This window comes from Euprymna scolopes, chromosome 11 (assembly GCF_053919585.1).
Source record: "Euprymna scolopes isolate OS-2025 chromosome 11, ASM5391958v1, whole genome shotgun sequence".
In the NCBI taxonomy this organism is placed as follows: Eukaryota; Metazoa; Mollusca; class Cephalopoda; order Sepiida; family Sepiolidae; genus Euprymna; species Euprymna scolopes.
The window spans coordinates 5139630-5151784 of NC_136492.1; the positions used below are offsets into that span (position 1 = coordinate 5139630).

The window sequence follows — 12155 nt, forward strand, 5'->3', positions numbered from 1 at the left end:
ATATTCATGCAGATATTCTACATGATTTATACTTGCATAATATTTGCGTAAAAAGGTTATAGTAAGCACAAACCTCTTTATATATTTATGTATGTGTATATATATTTGTTTAAAAAATTGTGCCTACCAAGCTCCTCTATTGAAGAAATTTTATTATCCACTTTTTCCCGTGGAAGTTAATTCTTCTTAAACAATTAATCGTTACTACTAACTCTGAAACTGAAGGAAAAAATTAAAAACAAAAAGAGAAATATAGGAGAAATAGAATTTATTAACAAAGATATCTAAAGGAAAGGTTTGTGACCTCTATGGGCTGCCAAAAATGTCCATCTGGCTTACAAGTGTCCTTGTAGTAGTAACCAAAAAGGGGGAGAGAGTGAAGGGAAATAGAAGGAAAGAGAGATAGAGAAGGAGGAAGAAGGAGGGAAAAAAGGAGGGGAGCACTTACTGGAAGCTTCTGGGCGCCCTTTTACGAATGGAACATTTAGAAAGTTCGTTCCTTGTGGGTTTTATTCTTTGAGTTTGTGTTGTTTAAAAGTTCCCTTTTTCTTTCTTTTTCCTGGAAATTTGTTTTCATAGTCCTTTCAGCAAGGTAGAAATTTCTTGAGGCTGAATATTCTGGTGTTTTCAGGTATCTTCGAAAACTTCCCTGCGGCGAATTTTCTGTTCAAAACTTCTATTATCTTTTCTCGATAATAGTATTAGTTTTCAAGTGTCTTAGAAAACTAGGTTCTTCTTTTCTACGACTTTAATGTCTCGTCAAGACAGAGTTGTTCAACGCCTTAGTAAATTCCAGGCATCCCTTTTTCTCGATAATTATTTTAGTTTTCAAGTGTCTTAGAAAACTTGGTTCTTCTTTTCAACGACTTTAATGTCTCGTCAAAACAGAGTTGTTCAATGCCTTAGTAAATTCCAGGCGTCCCTTTTTATCCGAGACCAACAGGGAATACTTTTGACAGTTCTGGTCTCCACAACGCCTTGTTCACAACTGACCACTTAACTCAAAAATATCACACACGTGCGTCAATTTAGCACGAAAACGTCTCATCCAATCAACGGGCATAAGGGAGTCAGGTGACATAAAAAAAAAAGGGGGAAGCTAGGGAAGGGGGTAGGAAAGGGGTTAAGAAGAAAGGAAGGAAGAACAGAGCAGCAGAAAGAAGGAAAGAAAAACGGAAAGAAAGATGGTGAAAGATAATTTCCACACTATCAGATTTTAGTCTATAGACATAAAACTTAATATATAGGGTATTCAAACCTATGTGAAACTTTGTATGGGTTTTAACCATAAGAAAGAAGCTTTATTCATGGAATCTACGTTTTCGTTTTGGTACAGATAAAGAGTGGGGGGAATTTTTGACAGTGGTTTCAGCTAGACAGGTGTTTTTCGTGAAAGATTGGCAGGGGGGGGGGACCAGGGATTGGAACTCAGACGAGCACTTACCATGGAAGTAACGATAAAACAAAGACAGGTTCGCAATGTCTCTCCTGTGGGAGAGAGGTTGCAGGGTAGAGAAAAGGGCATCCCCCACTAAGCCACGAAGCCTATTTTGTACTCTGTTAAGGCAGGATAGGCTGTTTTTAGCAGCTCCTGCCAAAATATGGCAGTAGTATTCCATCCTTTGACGTACTTGGCTTTTATATAGATAGAGAATTGCATCAGTAGTGAGATATCTTCTGGAGCGGTAGAAGGATGCTACCATTTTTCCAGCGTCCTTGGCAACAGACTTGATGTACGTGTTTCATTTCAGGTCAGGAGTAAAGGTCAAGCCCAGAAGCTTATCAAAACATGGAGCCTCCCCTAGACAAGAACCATTCATTTCAATTGATGCTAGATGGTGATTAAAACGTTGATGATATAAAGATAGGAGCTTGGTTTTAGATGCATTAAAAGTAACCAGCCACCTGTTCCCCCACTGTATCACGCGCTTGAGATCAGAGGAGAGAGAATCAGAGAACTTTGTCATTTACGGCCTTTGATGTGTTGCCATATATGGTTATATCATCAGCATAGATGTCAACGAATGATTTAAGTATGTGCTTTGGGAGATCATTGATGTAGATCAGGAAGAAAGTTGGGCCCAGGATGGACCACTGAGGGACTCCAGCATTAATACTGTAGGCCTCTGATTTCTGTCCATCAACCACTACTCTTATGAGCCTATCATAGAGAAATGATTTAATGATTGAGAAAACATTTCCAGTTATACCATAGCTGGAAATCTTGTGAAGTAGGCCCTTATGCCATACCTTATTGAAGGCTTTTGATATGTCAAGAGCAATTCCCCTAGAGAAGAAGCCTTTGTCAAGAGATTCACTAATCCTATGAAATTTTAATTTAATTTCCTCAAAAGTGAAGCATAATAGGCTCCTGTAATTGTGGTACCCTTTGCCAGGAAATCTGTCATCACTACTCTGTCCTGATCCCAGAAGACTGAGCATGATCTTGCCAGCAGAGGGCTGCACCCTTGCCTTCTTTGGAGGTGGTGAGTCCAAGTGCTTCCACTGCATTGACTGGGCTTTGGTCTCTGGATCATAGTGATGGACTAGCAGTATCAGAATTTTTGTAGGAATTTTTGACACCCCTAACACGAAACTGCGTAATAAAATATAAAAATCTCGTAATTTCTCTGTTAAAAGTGGGTTATTTATTTTCTTTATGGATTATACTTCCAAAATAAACTATTACAGTTGTTTTAAAAGTAATAGAAATATTTTTTTTTTTTTTTTTTTTTTTAAACAGTAATGAATTTTCCAAACTCAATATTTTTCAATTTTTAAACTTTAAAAATCTATCAAAATTTTTCTATTGATTCTATTTTTACGATATTTTCAGGGTCAACGTGAAATTTTATGTTCTTTCCAATAAACCGAATATAATATTTTAGACAAACGTTTTTTTAAAATTCACGCCCCCCCCCCATTTGTGTAAGTGTCACACATTTTCAAGTTTCTCTTAAAAAGTAAATAATTTATGTTTAATAATTTTATATATCACAAATTGAAGAGAAAAGGTCAATAAATAATATATTCAAATTTAAAAAAAAAAAAAAAATCCCTTTTTTAGAAATTTACCTGTAAAGTCCGAAGTTTAAAACCTTTTTTAAAAAAAAAAAAACACATTGTTTTTTTTTTTGTTTTTTTTTAATAAAACCTTGGTCCTTGCTCCTTTTAATTGAAAAAAAAAATTAGGGCTTGAATTACATTTTTCGAGGAGTTATAAGCTTGGAAAGATGGGGTGGAATTATTCACTATTTTCACGAAATTTCTGACACTGCTAGTGATGGACCCAGGTTTCATCCTGTGTAATCAGTCTTTTGAAAAACTTTGACTCATCTTCTTGGCACATCTCCAAATTCATCCTCGAGCACTCGGCGTATTCTCGCTTCTGGAACGGTGTGAGCAACCTGGGAATCCATCTGGCAAACACCTCATGCATATGCAAATGGTCATGAATGATAGTTTCCACAGACCCTGTACTAATCTTGACATCTTGGGCTATTTGGTGAATAGTAATGCGCCAATCTTCCAAATGCCAGCCTCAACTTGACGGACCGGACAGATGCCTCATCAATAGCAGGGGGGGGGGGGCGACCAGGTCTGGGAGCTGTTTCCGCAGACTTCCCTGTTTGAATTCACAATACCAGCATTTTACAAGGTTATATGATGGGGCATTATCACCATAAGTTTCTTTCACTTCATCAAAAGTCTCCTGTGGTGTGCGTCCTTTCAAATACAAAAACCGGATCACTGCTCGACATTCAACAAGCTCCATTTCACACCTGACTCAGTTCAAACACCTGTAAAACAGAAACCACATTTAGTTCAGAGCTGTAATTTTCCACATAACCCGTAGAGATATAAATCATTGCACATGCAAAATTTCAGCTAGCTCAGCAACTGGAAATGAGTCAAGGCATTACTTATTGCACGCCCCTCGTAGCTACACTGTTATTTTACATATATATATATATTTATATATATATATATATATATGTCTTTGAAGTTTTTGATCCTTGAAAACCATGTAAAAATATATATATATAAAACTAGTGAGAGGAGTCATAAAATACACTTAAATGACATATTTTAATTTATCCAGATTTCTTATATATTATTATAGTCATGATTTCAAAAGTAAAAAAAAAAAAAAATTTGGATGCCATCAGCTGGAATCCAAACCGAAAGCCAAACTAGCATTCAAAGCTGGTGACGTTACCACTGTACCAACGTGACACGCACATGAACTGATTAAAAATAAACTAAGTTGACTGTACAAAATGTATAACAATTTTTTTAATGTAGACCCAGTTTTTACCCCTTAAAAACTATTTTAACTGGCTAAAGACCCATAAAAGAACGGTCCGTAAAAAAATCTGATCATTTGAGGGCCCCTAGTGCCACTCTGCGATTTAATTTCAGAAGAGATAGTTTGAAAATATGGAGACAGGCAGATAGCCTTTTATTAGATTTAGTTATTGATAAAAAACTTGTCACTAAAGTCATTTTTTTATTGTTGTTGCTCAATGACACATTCCTAAGCAACAATAGATATGCCAAGTAGATTTATTTTCTGAATAATAAAATAGAAATGAATTCAGAAAAAAATAAAAACGTTCCAGAATTGTTTGAAATGCAATGTGTTGTATTTGACCATTTCTGCAATTCCTGAAGTTAAGAATTCCATTTAAAACTTTGTTGTTTTTTTGTTTTTTTCAAATTTCCAAAATTGTTGAAATTGTCAGAAATTTTATTTAGAAATTTCGCTCTACCATAACTAGAATGCAGAAATGTCGACAATTTGTAAATCTGTCAACAATTGAAAATTTAAAAACGCGTTACAATTTTCTGGCTTCTAAATCTTTGTTTTCAAATATTTTTTTAATTGTTAATATTATTCACATACTTTCTGTTTTATCCTCTTACTGGCAAGATGACCTGACGTTGCCTGGGATTTAAAGAATGCCACCACATATATTTCCTATGGTATTCATAAAACCATATTTCTTTGTTTTTTACTGCCCCCTTTCTTCCTCTAATATATGAGGTGCCTTCAATAAGTTTCCAGACTTTTTTGGTATGAGCACTTTTATTGATAGTACATACATGAAACTCTAATCCCCTTCAAAGTAATCTCCTCCGGCTGCAATGCACTTGTTGTACCATTCCAACAACTTCTGGAAGGCTCCATGGAAGACCTCTTGTGTGAGCGTGTCAGTGACCCTGGTCGCAGCCTCTTTCATCTCCTTAATTGTCTCATAATGACGGCCTTTAAGGTTTTCATTGAGCTTAAGGAATAGCTAAAAGTCACAGGGAGCAAGTTCTGGACTTTAGGGAGGATGAGGAACTGTTTGATGCCCATTTTGATCAAATAATCTGTGACAACGATGGGGTTCTAAGTACCTTTGGGACAAACTTTGTGCAAGTCTTCTACATTTTCATTTCCTCACAAATAATTCTGTGTACAGTTCCCGCACTAATGTCAAACTGTGCATTTAATGTCTATACAGACACATAACAGTCCTTATCCATGAAATTCTTTATTTGGCCAATCAACTGTGGTGTTCTGACTCCCTTACTCCTCCCACACCTCATCATCCCTCACAGACTTCCTGCCTTCCTTGAATCTCTTATGCCACTCAGAAACTGATACTCAATTCATGCAAGATGGTCCAAAAGCAATCTGAAGCATTCCATACGTTTCTGTGGCATTTTTTTCAAGTTTAAAACAGAATTTTATTACATACCATCCTTCTAAAGTACCCTCATGTCCAGGTGTCATTTTTGAAATTCACCAGCTGTGACATTCGGGCTTTAGTAGGATGTATTCCAATTCTTGCTGTAGCTGTTCATTTGAACCTGAAATCATAAAAATTACTCAGTCCTTTCATTAGATGGATAGCAATAACATGCTGAATTTTCAAGAGTCTATGACAATTTTGAATGCACGTACAAAAACATCTGGAAACTTATTGAAGAAACCTCGTAGTTGGCATAATTCATATTGGCACACCGGTGCTTCGTTTGGTCACCGAAACTAAGCATTGCTGAGCTTTGTCAGTACTGAAATAGATAACCATTTGGAAATACCAAGTGCTGTATGTGCTCTCATTATTCTCAGTCATCCTGGACTTCTTCTTGCCACTGGAATTAAGCAGTGCCGTCTGAGGAGAGACTAGCCTGTGTGCCCGGTGTTGCCCAGTTGTTTGGAGATGTATATTGAGCAAATAAAAAAAAAAAAAGTGGTAGTAGGCAGGCAGGCTCGAATCCGTACCACAAAGGAGGAAAAGAATGTGAAAAAAAAAAAGTGACGTCTTTGCTGTTGCATCCATCGCCAAACTGGAAGTGGCGATGGTTTAAATTAAGACTAGTCAGTCGAGAGGGGATGACTTTCAAAAATATTGGTGAAAAAGGCAACCCCTCCTTGGAGAAAAGTGCCCAGTTAAAGCCTCGAAGCCACCTTTGACTTCATTTGCTAAACCTTTACCTCCGCACCATCAAACAATTGCCATGAGAATGAAGGGAATTAATGACTAATAAATATAAAATTCAGACGGATACATTGGATACATTAAACAGTCTAGAGTGTTCAACCAAGTGGAAGATGTGAATGTTGCATAAACACTAGTTTAGACTTCCCATTCTTGAAGGGGATTGATAATTATGTTATTGTTTATTAAAAAGCAGGAGAGGAGGTTTAGTATGATTATACAGTTTAACCCGGATAAGAGACGGGGGCTCTCTTATATCTGGGTTACACTTATATCCGGATTTCAGCACTTCACGGGGAACATGGATCCTGCGTAAACGGGTTTTAATTTAATGGCTGCTCCTTGAGGTTTTCTTTCACTTTCTTTGTATACACTTTTTCTTTTTTTTAATCGGACGTGTATTTATTTTTTAAAATTTTAAAATTTCTTTAATTAAATTTGATTCATACTTTTATTTCGTGCTTGTTTTTATTTTATCTTATTTTTATTTGTTTTTATTATATTTTCCATCCCTAATTATTTTTTTTATTACATTTTTTCACACACAGTCAAATAATGCTTCTTTTTTTTTTTTTTTTTTTTTTTTTTGCCTCAAATAGTACCTTCAAAAAAGTTTTGAAAATAAAATAAAAATAAGCACGAAATAAAAGTATGAATCAAATTTAATGAAATAAAAAATTTTTTTTTTAAAATGGTAAATACACGCTCAATTTAAAAAAAAAAAAAAAAAAAAAAAAAAAAAAATGAAGAAAGTGAAAGAAAACCTCAGGAAGCAGCCATTAAATTAAAATCAGTTTACACAGTGTCCACGTTTCCCGTGAAGTACCTGGATTTCTTATATCCCGGTTACACTGCACATTAACGTAGGCTCTAATTTGGGACCAGGGGAAATCTCTCTTGTATCCTGTTTTCTTATATTCGAGTCTCTTATATCCGGGTTATACTGTATCTTTATTTTAATCTCCGTATAAGAACATCCACCCCTCACCCTGAACAGAACAATTTTGCATCACATTTGTGCGGGGATGGGGAAGGGGGAGGGGTGTAATTTTTACTTGTCCTGGGGCAGGTATTCTTTTAGTTATAGATTTAACGTGTAGACTTGGATTTGTACATGTTGCACTGTTCACTTATTTCAAGCGCATTAATTCTTCTACAATTCTTCTACAACGCACCCGCAGTTTCGTTTTTATATACTAACAGGCTTCCGGACGTTGCCCAATCGTAAAATACGCATAAATATTATATTTTTAATTCATACAGAAACTGAGACGTGTGCATGCGAGTATTATTTTTTTTTTTTTTTTTTTCTAAACAGTTCACCACTTCTTGTAAGTAAAAAAAAAAAAAAAAAAAAAAAAAAAAACTACTCGAGCTGAGATTGAAACCAAAACCTAAAGACAGTGAGTGATAACCATTAGGCCAGCTTGCCACGTTCTTTAAAAAGTGTTTTCAAACCTACTTATTCTTAACATAAGGAAGCTGGCATGTGAATGATTCACGTGTGCGCATTTGTGAAACAGCAAACAGATAAAAATCAATGAACCCCCAATCCCCCACCCACCCACCCCACATATCAAATTTTCAAGTTTCACCCCTAAGCAGCCTTTTTTTTTTCTGGATGAATGAAAATGGATTAAAGTTTATACCAAATTTGAAGTCTGTAGATCCAAAATTCGTTGAGTATATAGGTTGATCATTATCCTCACACACACACACACACACACACACACACACACATTCTCACTTATATATATATATATATATATATATATATATATATATACACACACACACACAGGATGCATGTTCTTGTTCTAATAGAAAGCAAGACTGTTTAACCGCATTCTTTTGGCGGAATATTACGAGGTGTGGTTGAAAGATCTCCGTAATTTAAAATTATTTACAACCCAATGCAAGAAATTATTCTGCTTGACCCGACCTAGCTGCATTTTACTGCGTGACCGAAACTATAATTTTTGTTATTATGTTAAATACGAGTCCATTAGCATTTGCTTCGCCAAGTTATATTGATCATGATGTTATGATCATTAGATCACTATGGTCGGATGTTATGACGTTTAAAAAATAAATGTTAAAATTTCAACAATATTTCTCGCAGTTGAGATTGGCCGTCAGGTTTGTTCTTTGCTAATGAAGTCAGAGATGGGTTTGAATCTCTCGACCTGTCGTAATCGTGTGACCCTACACTGATGATTCCCTAAAGGATGAAACACTAGTGCATTAAAAAAACTGTTATTGTCATAATATATATATATATATATAACTGTTATTGTAATATATATATATATAACTGTTATTGTAATATATATATATATATAACTGCTATTGTAATATATATAACTGTTATTGTAATATATATATATATATAACTGTTATTGTAATATATATATATAACTGTTATTGTAATATATATATATAACTGTTATTGTAATATATATATATAACTGTTATTGTAATATATATATATATAACTGTTATTGTAATATATATATATATAACTGTTATTGTAATATATATATATATATAACTGTTATTGTAATATATATATATATATATAACTGTTATTGTAATATATATATATATATATAACTGTTATTGTAATATATATATATAACTGTTATTGTAATATATATATATAACTGTTATTGTAATATATATATATATATAACTGTTATTGTAATATATATATATATATATAACTGTTATTGTAATATATATATATATATATAACTGTTATTGTAATATATATATATATATATATATAACTGTTATTGTAATATATATATATATATATATAACTGTTATTGTAATATATATATATATATAACTGTTATTGTAATATATATATATATATAACTGTTATTGTAATATATATATATATAACTGTTATTGTAATATATATATATATAACTGTTATTGTAATATATATATATATATATATAACTGTTATTGTAATATATATATATATATATAACTTATTGTAATATATATATATATATATAACTTATTGTAATATATATATATATATATATAACTTATTGTAATATATATATATATATATATAACTTATTGTAATATATATATATATATATATAACTTATTGTAATATATATATATATATATATAACTTATTGTAATATATATATATATATATATATAACTTATTGTAATATATATATATATATATATAACTTATTGTAATATATATATATATATATAACTTATTGTAATATATATATATATATATATAACTTATTGTAATATATATATATATATATTCCAGGTTGAAAATATTCAGAAGATAAGAATCATTGAATTTCAACAAGGATCGTTGATAGTGCTCAATCAAAGAGAGCAAATTTATCATTTTTATTTTATGCAAATATAGTCATCTCTTGCTACGATGTGCAGACCGTTTCAATCATTATTGATCGCATCAGGCAAGAAAAAATTGAAAAGTTGAAAAACTTTTTATAAAATTTTAAAAACTTCAACTTTTTTTAATTTTCAAAAGAAAATATATACACCCACACTTTAATAACACAAAATACATTATAAAATGATAAAATATATTCTTTGTAAATAGAAAGAAAATCTTCTTGGACTTAATGTGGTTTGCATTTGATTCTTTTCCTTTCCCCACCATAATCTCAATTCTATCATATTTTTCTATTAGTCATAATACTAACCTAGATTTAACTCTGTTGAACAAGGTTTGAAATCTATTAACCCTTAACATGTTTTTATTTTTTATTCATCATGTTTTTAAATAGTCTTTGTTATATATATATATATACTATAATAATTATTAAATACCTAGACACTAGTGTTTCATCCTTTTGGGAATCATCAGTGAAGGCTGTCACGATTAATACCAGTCAATAGATTTGAACCCGTCGACAGAAGCCATCCCTGGTTTTATTAGCAAGAACCGTTACCACAAGAAATATATATATATATATATATATATATACAGACACTAGTGTTTTATGCTTATGCAATCATCAGTGTAAGAAATGCTGGCTGGGAGATTCAAACCTAATCACAAAGCCACCTTTTAACTACATAGGTGAGCATTCTATCTTGAGGCCACCAGCAATTAACACAAGGACTGAGAGTAATTAAATTCCTATAAATGCCAAATTGGCAAGGATACATAGTAAACAGTTAGAGTATTCAATGACTAGAAGTCGCAATGTTGTATTTGAGCTAAATTTGACTACTTTTTCTTAATTCCCTAAAAAGGGCTAAAAAAATTTTTAATAAATGTTAACTATTTTTATACCTACATGTTCATGCAATATATATATATATATATATATATATATATATATATATATATATATATATATACATTATATATATATATATATATATATATATATATATATATACATTATATATATATATATATATATATATATATATATATATATACATTATATATATATATATATATATATATATATATATATATACATTATATATATATATATATACATTATATATATATATATATATACATTATATATATATATATATACATTATATATATATATATATATACATTATATATATATATATATATACATTATATATATATATATATATACATTATATATATATATATATATACATTATATATATATATATATATACATTATATATATATATATATATATACATTATATATATATATATATACATTATATATATATATATATATATACATTATATATATATATATATATATATATATATACATTATATATATATATATATATATACATTATATATATATATATATATATACATTATATATATATATATATATATATATACATTATATATATATATATATATATATACATTATATATATATATATATATATATATATATATATACATTATATATATATATATATATATATATACATTATATATATATATATATATATATATACATTATATATATATATATATATAATCTTTCGTTTATTTATTTTTTTTTTTTAATTTTCTAATCAGTTTGTTCAAGCTGGGGATGAGGCATCCTACTGGATGTGAAACATCCATCCGCTAACTCGGGTATTCCAACTACGAGATCTTTTTAAGATTCTGTCTCTTTAAGTGCAATTGTTTGAATCTCTCCTGCACTTGGTTCACCGGGTATATTTGCCAAGTAGTTTTTGAAATTCTTTTTCATATTTCCAGTTGCTCCTATAATTACTACACTGATAGAGATCTTCCTAAAATTCCAGTTTCTTTTCATATAATAATGTAAAAATCTATAATCTTATATAGATTAGATAGATTCTTATGACAATGTTTCAAATATGATTATATTCATCTAGAAACACCTGTTAGGTTGTCTTTGCTTCGAAACTGACAATAAATCTCAATATAATATAACTCAACTGATCTGCCAGTTTGTTTATTTATAGACTGGGGAGGGGACTACTTTGTCATAAAATAACTTAAATATGATATTTTAATTTGTCCAGATTTCATATATTATTATAGTCGTGATTTCAAAAGTAAAAAAATAAAGTATTTGGGTACCATCAGCTAGAATCGAAACCAAAAGCAAAACTGTAGCATTCAAAGCTGGTGACGTTACCACTGTACCAACTAAAAATA

General features: G+C 30.8%; 1 protein-coding gene across 13 annotated transcripts in view; it reads left to right on the top strand.

Annotated features, from left to right (window-relative positions):
* Nucleotides 1–12155, top strand: part of LOC145287750 (monocarboxylate transporter 12-like) — a 474029-nt gene that overhangs the window by 414091 nt on the left and 47783 nt on the right. The window lies entirely within an intron of this gene.